The sequence below is a fragment of the Vulpes vulpes genome, chromosome 16, assembly GCF_048418805.1.
Source record: "Vulpes vulpes isolate BD-2025 chromosome 16, VulVul3, whole genome shotgun sequence".
NCBI classification, from domain to species: domain Eukaryota; kingdom Metazoa; phylum Chordata; class Mammalia; order Carnivora; family Canidae; genus Vulpes; species Vulpes vulpes.
In genome coordinates, this window is record NC_132795.1 from 21,485,442 (window position 1) to 21,507,781 (window position 22,340).

At 41.1% G+C, this 22,340-nt stretch overlaps 1 protein-coding gene across 22 annotated transcripts in view; it reads right to left on the bottom strand.

The window, feature by feature from the left end:
• The window catches only part of SPATS2L (spermatogenesis associated serine rich 2 like), a 160,985-nt gene that overhangs the window by 81,973 nt on the left and 56,672 nt on the right, over positions 1-22,340 (bottom strand). Inside the window, exon 1 of one of the 22 annotated variants that reach the window (XM_072741859.1) lies at positions 8,448-8,921. The exons of 18 other annotated variants lie outside the window; for them this stretch is intronic. The gene's annotated coding sequence lies outside the window, so the exon portion shown is untranslated. Of the gene's footprint in view, positions 1-8,447; positions 8,922-22,340 lie in introns of those variants that run through there. 3 more of the 22 variants (XM_072741858.1, XM_072741848.1, XM_072741849.1) reach the window with 3 other exon arrangements.

The window sequence follows — 22,340 nt, forward strand, 5'->3', positions numbered from 1 at the left end:
TCCCACCATTCTCTCTCTCTCTCTGAAATAAATAAATCTTAAAAAAAAAATACTAGCCAGCAAATAATACCTGAATTTCATTCTCATTTATTGCTACTCCTGACAGTTACTAGTAACAGAGATGGGATTATTTTCTGATGATCTGTAACAGTGAAGAGACATGGTCTGTGAAGTGCAAGGATAAATAAGCAAGCATTTTTGTTGATAAGCCATAGATGAAAAGTGGAACCTTTGATCAGTCATCACAATACCTGCAAAATGGTCTACAATCATATTTGAAAACATTTGGATGTTTGATTTTCTTATTCAAATGGAAGTTTTGGCATGTAAACACACACTGTGCACATATGTGGATTTTTCTGCATGTTACTCTGTGTGTGTGTGTGTGTGTGTGTGTGTGTGTGTGGCAACGAGGATGTGAGGGAGGGGGAGATACGGGTCAGACCTATGGAACTATGAAGGCTCAAAGGTGACAGATGGATTTAGTGCTATTTGTTAGGATAGATCTGGGAGCCACAGTTCCTTTCATTAGACTAGATTAGCTGAATCTTCTGGATACATCTCCTCTTGCCATTATAGATGTGTGAAATCGGATAGAAAAAGCGTCTTGTTTTTGTTGTGCTTTGATGTCTAGGATTTGGGTGTGAAGCGTTTCCTAAGGCTGGAGTGTTTTAATCCACGGAGGAATCAGGGAAGAATTCCATTGAGGACAGAACATTTCTGAGATCTGAGGAGGTAGCAGCACTGAAAGGTGAGCTGTATTTGGAGATGAACAATACACACACATATACCTTTCTTTTACTTAATATACATATTTACATACATTTCCTCGGCAATTCCCTTTCTCTCTGACCTCAACGTCTAACTCATGAAGACTCTTCTGTGGTAGTGGTGCCAGTGGATTAATTACGTGAGTCTGTGTGTGAGGAAAAGCTGGCTCCGAGGTTAGAAAGGGGCTATTATAGGTTTCTCAGATGGAAAAGATTAAGATAAAGATAATTGTAGGGGCTGCTCTTGGCCCATTTTATTCTCTTAATTTTTTTCCCCTGTATGGAGCGCTGCGTCTACAGGCTCTACCTTTCAGGAGGATTCCAATGCTCTCTCTATGTCAAGGCTTTCGGCTGGCTGGTGCCTAACAGGGAGATTGGGGAATCAGCTGTAGTTCCAGTTATGGAAACTAGATGAAGGATTTTAATATAAATAGAACTTAAATTTGGTTTGCCTTAAAGAATTAAGAATTTAAATGGCTAGACAGTCAAACTGAGTTCTCGGTCAGGACAAGGTTTGGGCAGGGGTGATCACCAGCTGAGGACCCGTGTTAAATGTCCACACCCTCAGTCTGGCACCAGTCCCACTGGGTTACTGCGAAGCGCACCCCAAGTGGCCTGGTATCAGAGGCTCGTTACCCTTCCTGAGCTCACTTCCTCTCCTCTATGACAATGAAACTATGCTGTGCTCCTATTCTTTGGCGATTCTGTTTTCTGCTATGGACTCCATCTGGACAGTCGGATCAGTTTGATCTAATCTTGATTGTTTAACTTAGGTAAAGAACACACCAAAATAATAAACCCAGAGAGTTTGGCAACTTAGAGTTGCAGACCCCTGAGCTAACCTAAGAGGCCTCTAATGCTGTGAGTGACAGGTGTTTGGGACCAACAGACCTCCTTATTTCCCTCATGTCACACCTGGTCATCACACTACTTGTTTATCACTATCAGACAGGATGGATGCCCATATCCTAACATACCTTGATCAAAAGAGCTTTAAATCCACAAGAAATGTACAGGGATCTCTGACTTCCTGGCAAAGCCTCTGTTTCTAATTCCTACTATCACTTAAGAGTGTTCTCAGAACCTACCAGTTACTGAAGCCCAATTATTCAGATCCATAAATACATACTCTGTGCCTATCAATCAATCAATATAAAATTAAGATAACCAGAAATTCCTGATATCGATGTAACGTTTCAATAACTTAGGTATTGCTTGAAATTCCTTTCCTTAAAGTTGTACTTCAGCTTTCATTAATAATATTACAAACATACAGAGATATCATCTAAGTTTTATATATATCCTAGAGAAAATAAAGATCAAGAAAGTTGTTGACTGAAATTTTATTTATGAAATAACAGATTAATCTCTCATTTCATTCTAGATATATATATTCCATAGTCAAAAATTTATTAGGAAAAGATATCAATCCAAAGAAAAGAATTTCACAATTTATCACCAATATATCATCTATACACTTCTCTGGTGTAAAATTAATAATCCACAAATAGGGTTACCACTAGTCACTTCATGTACAAAGTTATATCAAACTGAACTACTCATTATGCAGAGATCTTACTTAATATACATTAATGCCAGTCAGAAAATCTATTAGTTTATAACAAAGATAAATATTCTTTATGAAAAACCTGAACAGAACAAATTCTGGAAAATATGCTTCAGCATTTCTAATTAATACAATTCAGTGAGACTCAGCATATGACAATCTGTCCAACTACCAAACTCTGAGTTTAAGAAATACATGTATTTCTAATTCTCAGGCAATCATATACAACACAAAAAGTGAAAACAAGACATTGAAATGTCAAATTGCTTTCTGACCCTGTTTCCCTTGTGTTTTACTGTGTAGACAGTAATGAAGTTTCACTTTTGTTTCTCTGAAACCTATTACTGCTTTTAGATTCACTTTCCTGTTCTCAGGTACTACATCACTTTTCTTGAAATGGATTCAGGGAACCAGAGGTAATACATAAGAAAAATGTTAAAATAATGATTTTAGCAAATTTTTTCAAGGTCATTTATGTAAAGTTCTCCCATGATTTATAAAGGCATAAAGATCATAACGCATAATTGGAGCTGTTAATAGAGTATTTCACAAATTATCATAATGTAGCTGAAGGAGATAGGTAAGTGGCGGACATCCCGACAATAAGGCACAGAGAGGGAAATGAGCAGGTTGGGAGAAGACGGGATCAGTTTGACTTTCTGGCTAATCATCAGGATCAACTGGGGAACTTTCAGAAATAGGGTTTTCTGGAACCCAATGCCAACTGGGATGAGGGGGCTGAGGCCTGAGAAAAGCAACTCCCCAGGTCATTTTCATGCAAAGCCAGATTTGAATGTGGCTGGCTGAAGCAGAATGTGCAGGGACCGTAAAACATACCCTCGATTCCAAAGACTTACTACAAAAAGGAATGTAAACTGTCTCAATATTTTTCCTATCTATTACGTGTTGAGATGATAATAGTTGACATACTGGGTTACATAAAATACAACATTAAAATGAATTTCGCTCATTTCTTTTTACTCTTTCAAAGGTGGCTACTAGAAAATATTAAATGACCACGGTGGCTTACATTGTATTTCTATTGGGAAGCACTGTCCTGGAGTAGCTGTTCTCAGTTTGATTCCTAGAGGAGATCAGCGTCACCTAGGAACTTGTTAGAAACGCCAGTTGTCCACCTCTCGCAGGCCAACCGATGCCAAAGCTCTGGTGGGGAGCTCAGCAGTCAGTGTTTAGGCAGCCCCCCCAGGGCATTCAGAGGCACATGGCCTAGGCTTTGAGAACCACTACTCTCAAGTCTCCATCCTGGGAATGTTAAGAAAGGGCCTCTTTCTTGATCTCAACCACCACACACAACACACAGACTCTCACAGAAGCCTAGACACGTAAATAGGGGCCCAGTTTCCCACAGATTACATTAAAGATGGATCTGGCCACCAACATATTATTAATAATAATTAACACACTTATGGAGCACTTATAAGGCCAGGCACTATGTTAAGTGCTCAACAAACATTGTTTTTTCAGTTAACCCTCCCCCTATAAAGTAGAAATGATGATTATCCCCCATTTTGCACATGTGAAAGCCAAGACGCAGGAATTCGATAATTGAGCCTGGGTCTCAAGGTAAGTGGCAGGCCCAGGACTCAAACCCGGGCCATGTGACTTTGGAGCCCACGGCCATTGTGCATACAGCCCCTCAAAACCATCACGAACAAGTCATGGGCTGTTGCTGAAGTGCCGCAAGAATTCTGCGGGAGAGTGGAGGCCGTCCGAGCGCTGGCTCCTCAAGCAGGGCAGGCATGGGACACGACACGTGCCTTGGGCCTGTCTACGCAGGGCACACAAACTGCAGAGCAAAACCACTCGACTCACACAGGAATGGACAGGAATGGACTTGTTATAAAGAGATGGCTGCTTTCCTGTGGCTTCCTACCTCGGAGGAGCGTGTAGAAGGCTGCATTTAGCTGGCCCTGAGCCAACAAAGTGTTTCCTAGGCTCCTCCATGCTGCCCAGGGGCTGCAGGACATTCCAGGGTCTAAGGCTGAACTGCTTCTTCTTTCTACATTAAAGTAATTAAAGTGTCCACGTATCTGACTCTGGTGCAGCCCTGACAGCGTGTGATCACGAAAGTGGCCCTGGAGACGTTTTCATGGGTGCCTCAGAGAGGAAGACTCAGGACTGAGCTTGTGGGTGGGGAGTCAATTACTCAACAGGATCGACGCTAGCAGCAAAAAACCCCAGTCAAAGCAGGGTGTCCAACAGTCGCCCAGAGTGCCAGCTCCGAACCTGTCTAAACTTAAAGAGCCATCTGCATTCTTACTCGGTGTACAGCATGCTGGTACCTCTGGAAGAAGGTGTAACACAACCGATTAATTTATTTCCTTCTCTTCTGCCGTTGATTGGCTCTTAGCAGAGAGCAGTGTTCTGAGGGAATGAGAAACAGGTGGGGCAAGTTTCGACTAGATCTGTCTACTTGGGGTGCCTCGTCCTGATGGACAATTGAAGAAAGGTTCTAGATCCGTACCATACAGCATGAGGGCCTCAGGTCTCCAGCTACAGAACAAGAGGCTGGAGTTACAGGGGAAGAAAAATAATTTTACCTGAGTTCCTACCTGACACGCTCTCTTGTTAATCTGTAATAGAAGACAGATGAACAAGAGAAAAACAAACAGAAATTTATTGACATGTGTACCTTGTGTAGACACGGGAGATATTGAAGGAAAAGTGGGGAAGCACCCGAGGTGGCTTAGAATTCAGAATTAAATACCATCTTACCAGGGAAGGGGAGGGGTGTGTGTGTGTGTAGGCCTCTCAGGGAAGAGCAAATGAGTTTTAGGAAAGACGAGAGGTATGATAGTTTGTGATAAAGTGTGTCTGAATGTGCTGTCAACTTGTAGGCTCCTCTTTCTCCTGTGACAGGACACAACAGCCTTACCTGGTTGACAAAACTGCCCAAGGGGAATTCAGACACAGCCTCTCCCTGAATTTGCTGTTTTCCAAGGGCCTACAGCTCATAGAAATCAATAGGTCAAAGGAGCAGATTCTGGAAGCAAGTCCTGAATTCCTACAGTCATACTCGGGGCCACACATTCTCTACCCTTCAGAGCATGACTGCTGTGGTCCTTCCCAGCTCTCAGTACTACAAGGGGGTACGGGCCCTGGGATGGATGCATTCAACAGCTAAGGCAGCAGAAAGTTAAAAATTTGTCTTAAAAAAAAAAGGCATGGGTGTCATCTCCAAAGTACTAGGCTGTCTCCCTGTAAAGATCACCTTTAAACTGGTCAGGGACTAACTGTCCAGTCCGCCAAGCACAACCAGGGGTACCTTCATGCCAGCTGAAGGCTTCGTCTACATTTACACAATTCAGAATAAATTTCTAAATTTATAAGACTGGGACTTCGTCTAAATTTAACACTATGTGGGGTTTCTGGTGCTTGACCTTCCTGTTGCTTAATCCCTCTCTTCTGTTTTGTGCTCTGGTCCCTTCCCCTCCGTCCTTTGCTGCTCCTTATCTGGTGTCGTAATTACTGAGGTCTCTTATGCTCCGAGTGCTTTAGCTCTTTCTTCTGTGGTTTAATTCCCGCAGTTTAATAAAAATTCTTGTGTAGTGCCTTGTTCCTTGGAGGAAAGCTCCTTTAATTATTAGGAATGAGGACACATAAACAATGAAACAGAGAATGGTGACTGAAATATGAATTTCATATAAGGATACTTTACCTGGACTTTTTTGTTTAATTTGGAGGGGGAATAAAACCTCTCAAGGTTGCATTTCCATTCAAAGAGACTTCAATGTACTAAACTCACCGTTAGAACAACTTCGCTGAGAAGCATTTTAAGGGCAAATGTCAGGAAAAAATTTCACATTTAAGAGCCCAGGCTCTGCCTCTTTTGAAAGGCCGGGTTAGCCTCTGGTTTAGAAATGTCGCTGCCTACAAAGTTCTTTGTGGGGAGAAGAAAGAAAATTGAATGTTTTATTTAAACAGGTCATTAACAGTCAATACTTATTTGAAAAGGCCTGCTTCCAGAGGCAGATAAAAGCTCCCAATCACTCAGAATATCACTCGAGCACATCTAGGGCAAGATGTGCTGATGCAAGTTTCAGGCCTCCACGGGAGAACATCTCCACTCAACAGCCCAGCACTGGCGTGGGAGGCAGTCATCCGAATTGGACGCCCTTGTATGTGCTGCACACACAGACACAGAGAGCAAGAGCACAAAGCACACTCTATAGCAGGCCCCGCTTTGCATTTTTCCACTCTGGTACTGGCAAATGCGTGTGAATGAAGATGAACCATTTTTGCATCAAGAGCCAAACCACCTCCCCACGGGCGGCAGCAGAATGCAAATGGAGGCAAAAGAGCAGAGGGCAACTAAAATAAATGCAGCAGATCCCAGGCACTGCGAGCACACGGGGTGGGCGTGTGGCAGGCTTTATTAGCATTCAGCTGTGGCATGGTTTTTCTATTTAATTTGAAATTATTTCATTTCATAGGTCTCTGACGGCTTGCGAATATAAATAAATGCCTTTTTCTAAAAGTGACCTGGTGCTGGGCTCCTGGAAGGCTCTGCTTCTGATCGCGGGCTTTCAAGCATACATGTGTTTCCATAGCGATGTGGGTGACCCTGGGCCTGGCACAAGTACCCACTTGTACCAGCAGTTCAATTATGTTTCAAGATGCAATGATGTCAGCTCAAGTCTTTAAAACATGCCCATCCTCAGAGAGGCCTTGGGAAAGGTGAAGTGACTGGTGTTATGAGGTTCAGAAGGAGAAATTTCACTCTGTCCAAGCATGCCATCAAAGGCTCTCTTCCCACAGATTACACTGGCTTCCCCTCATCCCTCTGCTGCCCCTCCAGCAAATCTCTGATCCCGGAGGGGTGTGGACAAAAATACCAAGCACAGTTCTCCTTCACACAGCTGAGCACCAAATGCACAGACGACTCCCAGCCTCAAAGCTGAGAAAGCACACGCTTTCCCTTTACTTCCTTGTGCCCAGCTCTTCAACTAGCTATGGGCGGTTCCTACAGAGAGGGCAATGCTTGTTCTTACTACGTGACAGACATTCACTAAACACCTACGACGTGCCAGGCTCTACTGGGAATGCTGGCAGCGGTTACAAAATAGCACTTACTGAACTCTTATTGTATATCAGGCGCTGCATAAGCACTCTGCATGTATTAACTCATTTAATTCTCATCATAACTCCATATGGAGTGCGCTATCCTCAATTCATAGAAAAAGGAATGGAAGCGTAGAGAACAAGCTACTTATTCAAGTCCCACTGCTAATGAGTGCCTGAGTTGAGCACTCGACTTGGACCTCCCGACTCCTTCCATCACTGGATAGAGACAGACATGTACACAAAAACATAGACAAGAGCCAGACGAGGAGGTGGAGAAGGAAATCAGAGTGTGGACTCAGGAAATCAGAGTTGGCAGTGAGCTGGCTCAAGGTTCTGGGCAGAGCAGCACTAAGGGCTGCTTGCAAGTCTCGTCACAGAGACCAGGCATAGCAGAGGGCTGGAGGCAGGCTTGCCGTCAGTGGGGGCTGTAGGCTTTTTAAATTTTTTTATAGCAACTTTATAAAGAAAACACTGATATGCATCTCCAAAGAAAACATGCACTGCAGTTCTGCAACATAACTCTGGACTGGCAAAGAGAAATCCTAACTAAACTTGGCAAAGAGGAGCCGCACGTTCAAAGCCAGCTCTGGGGAAGCTGGCTCATTTGTCCTGGAATACACCTGGCAAAGGAACCATCATCTTTTCAGAGCTGAGTCTGGTTTCAAAAACCTCTGTTCCAAGAAGCGCGCAATATTCCTAATCCATTAAGTCAGAATTCTTTGAGTAAACACGTAATGATTTTCTCAAAGTAGCAGAGGAAGGTTTTTCCCACTTCCTTGAAACGGCACTGGCCCTGACTGGGTAAAGACCGTCTAGGATGACTGTCTCACATGCCCTGGCTTTGGGTTGGGAGGGAATATGAGGAAGCTGAGGCGGCCCCTCAACATCCAGCAGGAGAGAAGCAACCAGCAGCCTAGCCACTCCAACGCACCGACACCTGCCCACCCGCCTCCCTCCACTCCAGCCCCCGTGGCCCCAGTGACTGTTCCTCCTGAGGCTTTCCAACAAAGTCAGCCTCAACTCACTTTTTCAGGCCTCCCGGTGTGTTCCAGATCAGGGATCCCAGGCCAAGGCCCGAGCTTCTGGCTTTCTCAACAGGCAGATCAACCCTGTTCCCCAACTGGCCACCTTTATCAATAAGCTTTTACTGTGACCAGTCATCTCAATCATGATGCAGGTGGAGTCAGCAACCAGGGTAGGTGGCAGGATCCTGGGTGTGGCCCGGAGTAGGTTCAGGCCCGGAGTGGCCTCAGCCAGCTGCGGCTCAGAGGGACTCACCTTCTGAGGACCGGCTGTTAACTGGCCGGAGCTTGCGCCCTCGGCCTGTCAGCGAACGCCGAGTTCTCCGTTCTTCTCTCAGAGAAGGCCGAGCCAGAAGACGGGCCCTGCATACCCTGCGCGGCCTCGGAGGCCGAGAGACAGTACGGGCTGGGACTCTAGCGATCGCTCCAAAGGTCAGGTCTGGGTCTGGTCATCGGCTAAAGGCTTCTAATCTTCCTGCGACACTAGTGCAGGCGCATCAATCAATTAGCAAACATTCCTGGCTCTGCACCCTGAGGCTTGCTGTCTCCCCTCCCCCTTCTAAAACCTGTCCCCTGGTTCTAGGCCTAACTGGAAGCATCTGTTGGCTAATTCTGCACTAAATGAATACTGTACTACTATATCCATGGGTATATCCATTTCATGAGGGCTCATGCTCTCAGCCAGAGGAATGAGATGCTCATGGAGAACGTTCAGTCTCTCCCAGTGAAAAGCTGATGTGAGGCGTATGGGGGTGGGGATAACCAGGGCTGGGGCCCGGCAAATGGAGAGGGCCTTCTTACCTGTGAAACCTGTTCTCCCTATAGGCAAGTTAGTCTTGTATGTGTTACCTCTGTTTGCTGGTTTGATTTTCAAAAAAAACTAGTATGTGAGTTCAACATGTCCACAGAAAGGCGCTATTTCTTTTTAGGGTCAGGCCTGTAGGGATCCCCACCATCAGAGCCCATGTTAAACCGCCCACAGGCAAAGTCCTCTGAGGAGCCCGCGCAGCCGGCCCCGAACTAGACTGGTAGAAGCAGGTGCACAAGTGAAGGTGCTTCTGTCAACATCCAGAGCACCTTTGGCCCTTAAATAATTGCAGAGAGGAACCGGCCTATTTTTTTGCTATTCAGATTCTTCCTTACTTATCTTCTTATGATAGGAAATAAAAAATTACAATTTACCAAGTTGGAATCCCAATCCTGCCTCTGAGTAGTTCTGGGATTTGGGTGACTACCCCACTCTCTATGGCTTCGCTTCCTCATCAGTAAAATGAGGGTGATAATAATAAGGACCTCATTGGGTGGTAATGAGGATGGCATGAGTTCTGACTTGTAAAAGTGATTAAAACAGTGCCTGGCACACAGTAGGAGTTATAAAATAAATATAAATAGAGAAATCATCTCACTAGATCCCTCTATAGCCTGTGTGGTTGCTTTTCCATAATCCTCATTTTACAGTGAGAAACTAAGCCTGAGAGGTCACGGCCATACATCTAGCCAGTGATGGGGCTGACCCTTGAAATGCAGCCTTCTGACCACAAATTGCCCTTACAGGGCTACACCCTCCCCTCCCCTGAATACTGCCACCCTAGGGCAACTCCAGAGAGGCGTGGGTGGCAGACTGAGGCCTGGTTGCAGCATTGCCAAGAAAGATGTAAACTCTCACAGCTCTGACTGTGCCCAAAGGGTCATTTGTTTTTCGTGTTCTTTTTCATGAATACCTCCTCCCTGCAGAACAGCTTGGAAACCCATGCTAGGTCAGTTTCTGGCCATGTGCCTAACCAGATGTGATAGGTGCTCTGGTGACTAAATTCATAGCTAAGGTACCTGTCTCAGAGGACAATAAGCAGTAAAAATATAGAAAGAGCAAAGTTCAAATAAAGTCTTAGAGCTAATTAGAGAACAGCTTAAAAATTACTAAATCTCCTTTCATACCTTCTGATTTCAAGTAACCATATTAAGATGGATAAAAGAGAGAATTAATATGATTTTAATGCTCTTGAGTTTATTCTAATGCAATCACTGATAATAAAAAACTCATTCTGACCAGTTTATGATATGCTAAAAATTCTACAGGTCATATTTACTACCTTAGTAAATTTTCTTTCAGTTTCTAACTATAATAAAAAATAAAAATTTGCCACCTGAAATATGCTATGATGAGAAAATAAAGACTTTTAAAGCACTTCAAATATATAAGATATTAATAGATTCAATGAATTACAAAAAGAACTCCTTCCCTTTAAAAAGCCTATCTCTGATAAATTCCACTTCTTCCTCTTTTCCAAAGTAGTAGTGTAGGAGAGTGCCTTAGACAATTAAATGTTCAGTAAAGACATGGAAATCAAGGAATGTCCTCTTATTTTATTTTTCCTTTCTTGATTGCAAGAAATTCCCCAGTTCTCAACATCGAAGACTGGGTTATCACTTTATACACCACCATGAAAACCAGCATTGTCCAATGCTCTTCTAGCCAATTCACTTTACATACCCTCCAATCAATTCCCTATCCTCCTCCCCAGCCCATATGTCTAATCTGTAATATTATGGTCATTCTCAGGGTCAAGGTCCAACCATGAGCACCTAAGTCCTCCACATCTTCCCATATCAAACCCCAGGTGTCCCATCTCTTTAACCAGGTAACTTCCTCAATGTCTTCTACTTATTTTATTTCTTCTGCACATATAGTCTTGTAGTTGGGGTAATCAGGTCACTAGACTAGCCCTCTAGTTAGTTCCCCTCCATCAAAACCTATACTCTGCCCAAAAGAGAAAGGCTGAAGCTGTACCCTTACTATGGAATATGAGAAAACAAAAATTAATTGGTTTTCAGTCCAAAGGTAACCACATTTAACCACTAACCTTACCATTTATATATGCCTGTTAACTCTACCCACAGATACAGATTTTCATTACTGCATACACCCATATGTATGCTGTGGGTTCTCTGTAAGCCTTTCCATGGCAAGCCTGCTTACTCCTTGAGTTTACAGCATGAAAGGCGTGGGAGCACACACCTCACCCTCTTTCCTTTGCACTGAGCTCCAGCCTGCCCTGTGGCTCAACTCACACTGGGGGAAGTCCAGAAAATACCTAATGCTTACGATGGTCTGTTAGGCCTCAGCAATATGTAGTTTAATCTCTTCCAAATCATTTTTCTAAAGATTGAATCAAAACTGGTTTTTGTACAGTAGTTCAAATATTGTACAGGCCTTTCAAATAAATATAATACCATATATTATTTCCCTTTGGAAGACTTTCTGTTAGTCATCCAATCTACCTTAAAGCAATTTTCAGGTGTAAATGTATTAGGTTTTGATCACTTGTTTGATGAAAAAGATCCATCTCTCACAGCCTCGATTCCACTTATACCCATTTTTGGCAGACTGGCAGAAACAAGCAATTGGGGTTGTTAATTTTTTTTTTTTTTTTTACTAAGGCTAAAACTTTCATTATCCAGCCAGAGAACATGTCCTGTGAGTGTGCCCCCAATGGGCTGGACACTGCATGTGGAGGGATGTCCACACGTGTGTGTCCCCATGGGAAATGATAATCATTCTTGAGGGATGTCTATTGTGGGGCATTAGTTGGGGGTGTGTCAGAACCAAGAGAAATAAGAATGCCAGTAGCAGAATCTTAAACCATTCTGAAATGTCTATAATCATGTTTATAATGGGGCTTCCAGAGGGGCAAGGAGGCTTTAGTTTAGGTGGCTTTATTAGGGCTTCTGAGGGGTGGGGCTCTTTTACACTATTTTAAGGAAGTACTGACAATGATGGGCATAGCATTTCAGGTAAGAGGAAAAGCAAAACTGAAACCTCTCTGGCAGAAACAAGTAAGTCACATGTAAGGCCAGAAGGAAAGCCTGCCTCCATAGTGCACAAAAGTCAACTGATAAATATTTATTGGGGGTCCACTATGCACCTCAGATAGATGCAATGTGTTTAGCTTACTGTAATGCAGTATAATTTTAAGATTAGCTTTGAACAGAGATAAGATTAGCAGGCAGTAAGCAATCAGATGACATCAGAAATCGGTTTGTGAAAGGTGTTATATGGTGAGGTTTCAATTACACACTTGTCTTGTTCATACTGAAGCAAAGAGATAACATCCTTGTTTTGTTTTCCTTTTAGCAAACGAGAGAGAGTTCCTTTCCATCTCCACTGCACGCCAATTCTCTGAGCCACTCCCCTGTCATTTATGGTTATGAGTAATGAAACTAAACTCAATTTTCTCTATTATTTTTGATATGAATTGAAACTTGACCTTTTTTAACCATTTCAACTTGATTCTTTTTCCTTTATTTTTGCAAAAATATACTTTAATCTGACTAATATTAAATATGTGCTCTAAAACAAATAAAAGCTATGCAGCTGAGTTTCATTTCACTCTAGGAAAGCAACTCATAAATTAAATATTTCATTTGGTTTTTTTACCTGGCTTTGCACCCCGGGAATAAACAATAGTTAATATTATGTAACTTACCAAACTCAGTCTTGAAAAAGAGATAACCAGACACTGAAAAGACACTCTTGTTTGTTTTACTAAGTGGTTCTTCTAAAAATCTGAGTATTAAAGAGGGAAAATGCCTTTGAAAATTAATCTACTTTTTTAAAAAAGTCTATTTCTGAATGGCTGCCAGCCAGACTTCAGTTGGTTTCATTTTTCATTTCAAGCTTTCTAACAAAATATGACTGGACAGAATGAGACCACTCCAGACAACCTCATGGAAAACACAAAGGAAGGACTGAGGAAAGACTATAAAGACAACCCAATGCTCAGAGTTTTGGTTTAATTTTTTAAAGATCCTGAAGCTATGCTGCATGATGGGAAAAAATACATTTATCTGTGACAAAGCATTCTCCTTCCTCAAACCTCTGACTAATCAGTCAGCCTCTTGCTTTACAAAGACTTCTCCTGTCTGATAACACTGCCATGCCTTTAGCAAGAAGGGTCATATGCTGAGCTGGCTCACTGACTCATTCATTCATTCATTCATTCACTTAACAAACATTTAGTGAGCATCTCCTTTGGCCAGGCATTACCCTAGATGCTGGGGAATGCAATAGCAAACAAAACAAAAATTCCTCAAGCACCATGTTGGGTTTTATCCCTTTATGTCTATTTCACCGAGTCCTCTCAGTGCTCCCACAAGTAAGTATTACTATCTTCATTTCATAGATGAGAGAAGTGGGCATAGAGAAATTAAGGCCGAGGTCCCAGAGCCAGTCAATAGCAATTCAGGGACTCACATCTCTGAAACTGATTCCCAAGCTTGTCCTTATTCTACTAGACAGCTGCCATTATTTTGGTTTGATGCAAATATAGGAAATTGTTTAAAAACTACTTAATGGGTTCGATCCAGTTAGGAAATCTTAGCATTTGCAACAATTATAATCAGAACTATAAAGCCGGATTGGCAGAAAAGCCAAATGGGATAGAAAAGTTATTAATGGGAAGAACAATGTTTTCTCAGTGTTTTAAATTTTGTTCTCCACTTCCCAGTGAGGACAAATCACGGTGGAATACATTTGCCAAAACCATTTCTCATCTTTCTGCTCACCCTTTCTTTCACTTGCATTATCTCCCTGAGTTCCCTTTCCCTTCTTCCCATAACGTCTTCTATCTTTATTATTATTTTAAAAACAGTTTTAATTTTTTTTTTCCTTAAGATTTTATTTATCCAGAGAGAGAGAGAGAGAGAGGCAGAGACACAGGCAGAGAGAGAAGCAGGCTCCATGCAGGGAGCCTGACGTGGGACTCGATCCAGGGTCTCCAGGATCACGCACTGGTCTGCAAGACGGCGCTAAACCGCTGCGCCACCGGGGCTGCCCATTTTTAAATTTCAATTGAAGTATAGTTGACACATCATATTAACATCTGGTGTCTTTAAATGGAAGATGCTGTCATTAAGAGTAACGTGTCTCCTGGCATAGGATTTGTTCAAGCATAGACTGGAAGACCACTTAGTGAGATGCTGAAAGGGTATTCACTTGTAATTCAGGAAAATGGGGGACTTCAGAGTCCCTCTGAAACTTCAGGGTTCCAAAAGGGGAGACGAGGTAGTTTTATAATCTTTCTTCAGCGTCTTCCTCTAAGTTTCCCATGAAGTATCTAGACTGGTCTCATTCTGCCTTAGTCGTGTATTGTCTAAAAGCTTGACATGAATACTGAAACCAAGTTATTAGGTCTAGCTGATACTTTCGCGGCATACTCCTAGAAGTGAAATACTTCTTTGGGTTCCTTGTGCCCAGGATCTGAGATGGTCACAGAAAAAGCCTGCTTGCAGGCAAGACTGGAAATGCTTCCAAATCTATGGCTTTGTTGGAAAATAATTTGTGGCTTACTAGTGAGATAAAATCAAGAGAAAACTATCACCAGAAAGGCATGGATAACTCCTGTGTAACTTAGACTTTTTGTTTGATTTGGATCATAACTCAATCTGACTCCCCTGGAACGCATCTCCAGGTCTCAACTTACCCATAGTTCTGTAAGCTGGAACAGTTTCAACACTCAGCATCCATCCCTCACTCCTTATTTCATAGAGAGAGGTCGAGTAATTGTTCATTCTTCTGGAATCTGAAGTTAGAAGGGACTCAGAGGTCTCCCATCTTCCTGACCTACAAGTCAATTCCTTTCCAACACCCTCATTAAGTGGCCATCCGGTGTCTGCTCAAACAAATTCCATGATGGGGACTCCATGCCTTTTAATGTAGCTGCTTCTGCATGAGACTAGTTGTGAACAAATTCTTAGGTAAAATTGAATCAACTGCCTTCCTATAATTTCCCATGCAATGCTCCTAGCTATGCTTTCAGATAGTCCATAAATCTGACCACTTTTCTCCATGTGTCACATTTGTCCTATGTATACTTTCTCTATTTTAGTACAGGATCATTCAGGCTAGATTTGGTAAGGACTTCATAAATCTCTAAATTATTTTATAGGCAAAACATTTTGTATTGTCAGATCTTTAGAACTTTATTTTTGAGAGAGCATTCATTCCTCACATGACATAGTTTTGTGTATTCTCATTCTGGTATATATGATATCTACACCATATATTATGTTGTATCGTGTTATGTGCCAATATACACACACACATATATATATTCATTTAATGGTTTTATTCTTCTTTTAATGCAACCCAAGATTGCATTTCATTGACAACTACACCAGACTATACTTTGGTTATAATAAGCCTCTATTAATGAAACCCAAGACTTCCTCATTTGATTCATTAGTAAGTCCCATTTCCCCAATCTTTACTTTCATAGTTGATTTTTGGGGGAACTTAAGTGCATGAGGATATATTTACTTTAAATTAATTTTGTCTTGTTAATTTAGCCAATTTTTCCAGTCTATTGGAATTCTTTTGGATACCAAATCTACAGCTTTCCACTTCAGGTGTACATTTCACTTTGGTCATTCACAAGCCTGAAGGATATCAATTATGTAACTTATGCCATTAAATAAACAGTCTGGGCTTGAATCACAGCTCTGACACCTAAGAAATATGTGACCTTGAGGAAGTTACTTAAACTCTCTGTGCTGCAGCTTACTCATTTATAAAGTGGAAATAAAAGTATTGACTACATAGGATTGTTGTAAGGATTAAATAAACTAATAATGCAGAGTAATAGAACAGTGTTTGACACATTAAGAATCCAACAGGCATCTGTCATTCCTATTATTTTCATCCAACTCATCATCTTTAACGTCACTGCTAAAGAAAAACCTAAAATAAAACAGAAGTAAATGTCTATACATCACTTTCTGTGATCACATGGATCCATTCTTTAGCACTCTTTGGGCTTGGTTATGCAAACCTACTTGTGAATCCACTTAACTATTGTTATTCCCTTCATATTTCTCTATTAAATCGACAATAAAATCTTGAGATACTGTGAAAACTGGCTGGATGATATTCCTACACACCTTTAACTACCACATTTTCTTCATCTTGCATTCTAATTTCTCTACGGAACAGGAATATCACTTAGTCCCTCTTGATTTCTTATTGGTGCCTAATGATTATCGCTTTCTTTTCTGAGTGTTCCCAAAAATTTCAGAATAAATTCTAAAATTCTGCTGAGATTCTGTGTTTGCTAACATTCCCTCAAGATGGCTGGTTGGAGCGGGGGAATCACAGGTGTGAGCGTTCTCAGGCCTGTGGCTACAATCTGGGCCAGGAGACCCCAATCTACAAGGAAGGGCTAAGGATCTGGTATTATGCTGCCATCAGCCTCAATTCCCTCTTTTTTTTTTTTTTAAGATTTTATTTATTTATTCATGAGAGACACAGAGAGAAAGAGAGGCAGAGACACAGGCAGAGGGAGAAGCAGGCTCCATGCAGGAAGCCCGACGTGGGACTCGATCCCGGATCTCCAGGGTCACATCCTGGGCTGAAGGCGGCTCTAAACCGCTGAGCCACCTGGGCTGCCCCCTCAATTCCCTCTTACCCTCATTCTATTCTAACCTTATCAGATGGGAGATCATGATCCTTGATTAAAAGCCAAGAATAAGAAGAGCTGAACAGTCCTTTGTTTTTCTCATCAGAGGTCCTGTCCTTTTCTTGTTCTTTTTTCTACAGAAGTAAAACAAAATTCTACAGTAAGAAGTACAACTAAAAATAATACTCCACTCTTGACAGAAATTGTAACTATGTCATTATCAAAAATGGGAACAACACAGTTGACATCATAAGCATTCCAATTTTCTACATCTGGTTTATTCTGTGACCTTCATTTTCTGTAGGACGCTTCCTTGCCAGCTTTTTAAGTCCCTTTTGTTGTTTTTAGAATTTTTTTTTTTACATACTTCAGCTCACTCTGAACTCTAGGCTTCCTGACACCATTCTATTGGGATTATCTCTCTCTTTGGTATCTGTTCTTGGTTATTTGCCTGTCCTTGCATTTTTCTTTAAATGGTCTTTTATATTTTGAGTTAACCTGAGTATGCCCTTTGCAGCCATAGCCATCTTTTTTCCTCACCCTTTTAGAACTTTCAAACCTCTAGTTCTAATCATTCAAAAAAATGTGGACTCTTCAACTTAACAAATGTGTGTGTATGTGTGTGTGTGCATTATCTTTGATAATTTGGAAAAACTTTCATGATTATATTATCAGAATTTCATTATTGTTTATTGCTTAATTCATTATATACACAATGAAGTGTGCCTGTGTGTGTGTGTGTATGAGTGTATACATGTGCTTTATTGAGTATCAGCTATGTGCCAAGTCCTGTCCCATTTACTAGGATACAAAGATAAACACGACAGATACAGGGCTGCCCTCTTGAAGCTTAAAGTTTCACAACAAATAGATAAGTGAGTACAAAGGCAATAGTGACCTGGTATGATACTGAATTTGAGAAGGGGGGTTTGAGAAGCTTCGAGAGCACATTCAAAGAGCCCTAATCACAGTTTTAAAAGTTGAGGTTCTCATCTCTTTAGTCTAGAGTCTCAACCTACAGAATCATATCTATTTCTTCTCTGAAATTTGAAATTTCTCTCCCAATATCTGTGATACATATCTGGTTATATCCATCACCTGCTCGCTGATTATCACAGAGCTAAAATGACACGGTCACCATCTTCCAAGAGTCTGGCACATAGTAGACGCTCAACTTTCACTGAATAAGTGAATAAAGTTTCCTTCTCCTTCTATTCCACCAACCAATCTCTTGGTTAAAATTAGATCCAAAATAGCAGTTCCCTTCATTTCCTTCATCTTCTTAGGGGTGAAAATGAGGTAAATTGGTATCTGAAACCCTGTATTTCTTTGAACATAAATAAGACTTCTAGCAGATGCCCAAATAATTTAAGTTTCTCGTCACTCCCATTTACTATTTTTTGTGTCACTTTTGTATGCTATATCAGAAGTAAATTATACCAATGCTTGATATGGCTGGGTGGCCTCAGCTCATTTATTCGCTCAAAACTATTTACTGAGTGCTTACTGAGCACAAGAAACTCTCCTGGACACTGTATTTTTCCCTTCCTCCTTTTACAAGTGCGTGTCCTCTCTTGGGTTTACAGATACCCACACTTCTGCCTGCCCTGGAATATCTGGATTCCTGCTGCACGGGAACAACTCATTTTCCTTGTTTCTTCTCTGCCAAAAATCCTGTCATTTACCAACCTTTTTTTAAACTGCAGATTAATTAAAGGAAGGTTTCTCAATCTTTTGATAAAGAAAACATTCTTATTTTCCTATAATGCTACTGAAATATCAAATTAAGTAATTTCTAAAAATCAGACCTATGAGACAAAGCACTACACTGTTTATGAACTGCATCATTTATCACCTGCCATTAAGAATCATTGATCCTGGGGCATGCCTGGGTGCCTCAGTTGGTTGGGCATAGACTCTTGGGTTTGGCTCAGGTCATGATCTCGGGATTGTGAGACTGAGCCCCACATAGGGCTCCATGTTCAGCAGGGAGTCTGCTTGAGATTCTCTCTCTCCTTCTCCTTCTGCCCCTCCCCCGCTTGTGCTCCTTCTCTCAAAATAAATAAATAAAACCTTAAAAAAAATCATTGATCTTAATGATGGAAACAATTAACATGCTAAAGAATATAGCCAAATTAATAGTATTATTTAGTGGATCATCAATGTGTCCAGTAACTTTTAGGGTTTGAACTTTCATTTACACATCCATATACCCTATATGCAGCCTAAAAAACTGGAATTCACTTTCCACACTCAGATGTTGCAAAGTAATTTAAGTCATCTGTAATCAAATGCAAAAACTGTCTCCCAAATAAACCACCACAATTTATTTTCCATATAAAATAAAGATATATTCTTATTTTCTTGAAAAGTATATATTTTCATCAAGGTTTCTATACCAAGTATTTGAGTCATCAAATAATTTTCATTGGCTGTGATTTGAGCTCTGAGTAACTCATTGTTAAAGAAACAACAAATCCATTTGTCTTTGGTGTTTTCCCGGTGTGCTGCTAACAAACTGTTCTGTCTACAAGAGGTCATGGCCACCTGACCTGGAAGTGAGCTTTGCTGAGTCAGGAGGTCAGAGATCACCATGGATTGCTAAATAAGCAACAATGCATAAAAATAATGGAGATACAGGGAAAAGATCCTGATGCTAATTAACCTATAAGCTAGGCCAAATACAGTTTTGTCCAAAGATAAAAGGAATTCTGCATTGGGCAAGAAAAACTTTCAATTAAAAGCAGAAAATAAAAATCGCATGTAGTGGGTTTGGGTAGAGTACTGATGTTTTATCCCATTAGATGTAACATTTTAATAATATTGATCAAGACTTTGCAATAAGGTTAAGAAGTAACTTTCGAAAAATGTTAAAAATCATTTTCAAGTTTGAATTAGTCACATTTACCAGGAAATATATAGCAAATTTTAGGAAAAATTAATTATACCTATAGAAACTCTTAGTAAATTACCACTGTAGATTATTATGTAGGAAATATGAATGAAATATCTAAACATGTTTCATTTACTAGCAACAAGTATCTGAGATATACTTAGATTCTGATTCCTATGATAATTAGTGCTGGGAACATAGAAGGAAGCAACCTCCAAAGTGTATAAGCACAAATAACCCCTAGTTTGACATGGATTCCTTCACCAGGAAAGTGAAGTTACTGCATGTGAATTACTGCAATGGTTTACATTTGACATTTGACATTAACACTTTTGCTGCTGGCATGTTCTCTTTTTTCCTTTTATTTTCATATCAAATATTTTTAAATTTTATTTATTTATTCATGAGAGACACATAAAGAGAGGCAGAGACACAGGCAGAGGGAGAAGCAGGCTCCGCGTGGGAGCCTGATGCGGGACTCGATCCCAGGATCCTGGGATCATGACCCGAGCCAAAGGCAGACAGACGCTCAACCACTGAGCCACCCAGGCGTCTCTATTTTCATATCAAATATTTCACACAGTTATATATGGTATTAGATCTATTACCAACTCAAGTCCACGAAAATCAGCAAAAATTGCAGATTTTGTTTCTTATTTGAGACTACAGTTTCTCATCTAACAGTTTTTTAAATTACCTTCACTTGAAATTCTTAGTACAGCAATAAGTTTCATTAACTCCCTCTGTGTAAAAACAGATGGACATAAGAACAAAAAAGTAGACATAAACAGGCTTTATTATTTTCTCGGGCTTAAGGGGCTCTTTTCAGATGTGCCAGTCAGTATAAAATGAAGAGAGTATCCTGAAGAAAATAAACCCTTGGGTCAAGAACAAAAATACCAACATAAGAACAAGTATGAATCTGTTGACCATTAATGTGTATAAGTGGATGGAATAAAATAATCAATCCATGTTCAAGAAATTAAGTCCATGGCAATGCTCCCAGCTTCTCATTTGCAAGACATGATTGCTGATTTATGGTTTCTGGATGGCTAATGAGTTGCATTAGAATCCCAGTATGTTCATGCTTGAAAAGAACTTCATAACATCTCAGAAAAATTTCTCTTTTTTTAAATTTGGAAACCAAGACCCTAAGTGCATGAGGAACTTGTCCAAAGTCAACTTTCTAGTCACAACTAGAAAGCAGCAGGCCCAGGACTTGAATGTAGGTCTTCTGTTCCTTATTCATTTGAGAACATTTTACCAAGAACTTCCTACATGCGTAGACTTGTGCCAAGTACTAGAAAAACAGTGAGTGGAATACAAACCCTGGCCTCAGGGAACTTTGATTCTGGTGAGGGTTACCAGACAGGTAAACGGGACACGAGTCAGCACACACTATTACAGAGGAAGGACAAGACTTTATTAGAGCATTTTGACTGGGGTGGAGGGTCGGGGGGTAAATAAGTAACATTAAGAGGTTCAAGGAAAGCTTTGAGATGGATGTTAGATCTAAGTTGGACCCTGATTATTCAGATGAATGGGGTGCAGCGAAGAGGGAATGAAAAGGGAGAACATGATCTCAGCAGAGGGACTGGAATTCACCAAAGCCCAGGTGCAAAAGATGTTCAGGCCTGGTGCTCACTATCCGAGAACCAGAAGAGGAGATGAATCTACATAAAGAGAAGTCTGTGAATAGGATGTAGAGCCTCAGCCTTATCCTGAGGTTAGCAAGGAGTCCCTGAGAGGCCACAAGCAAGGGAGGGGAAAGGCCAGATGCACATTTCAGAAAGAATGCTAGGGCAGTGCAGGGATCAGACTGGTGTGGGGAGCAAGAGAAGTCCATGAGCCCTTAATATTGGAAAGGGGATGTCCTGGTCCTTAGAAAGAAAGAAATGCCCTAAAAATAAAGGCTGGCTCATTATCCTTATTAAAACTTCGTTAGCCTGAGTGTATCACTGTAGAATCTGAGCATCTCTCAGCTCACAGACGAAGTCTAATACATGGATCTTAAAGACTAACAACCAGGCATTGAAACATGGCTTCAGGAACAGGTCCTGCCTGGGCAACCAGCTAGCAGCAGCCCCAGACAACAGCCACATTGCTGTCCCAGCCAAACCAGTACAGATGCCACCCTCCCTGAGCCCCTAGGCTCCTGGCTAACAACAGGAGTAATAATACCTATTGATTTACTTCATAATGATACCGTGAGGACACTCCCTCTTCCTCAGCAGGAAATGAGAGTAGTAATTTCTATTTCACAGCAATGCTGTGAGTTAAAAGATAACATATGTAAACACACACAGTTTTAACACTCGGGTAGTAGGAATATAATGCTGTTAGTTTCTTTTCCTGTGATAATGCAAAATCTGTTCTCTGTGAAAATAATTGACTCAACAAAGATAGAGAAAAACCTGTGGACTTCACTTCATTTACACTAGGCTCTACCCAACTGACTTAATGAAGCAAGTCAGTGAATGTTCATTGCAAAGATTCTCATTTTCAGCGGGGATTGTCCTGGTTGTTAAAAAAGCAAGAATGAAAACACACACA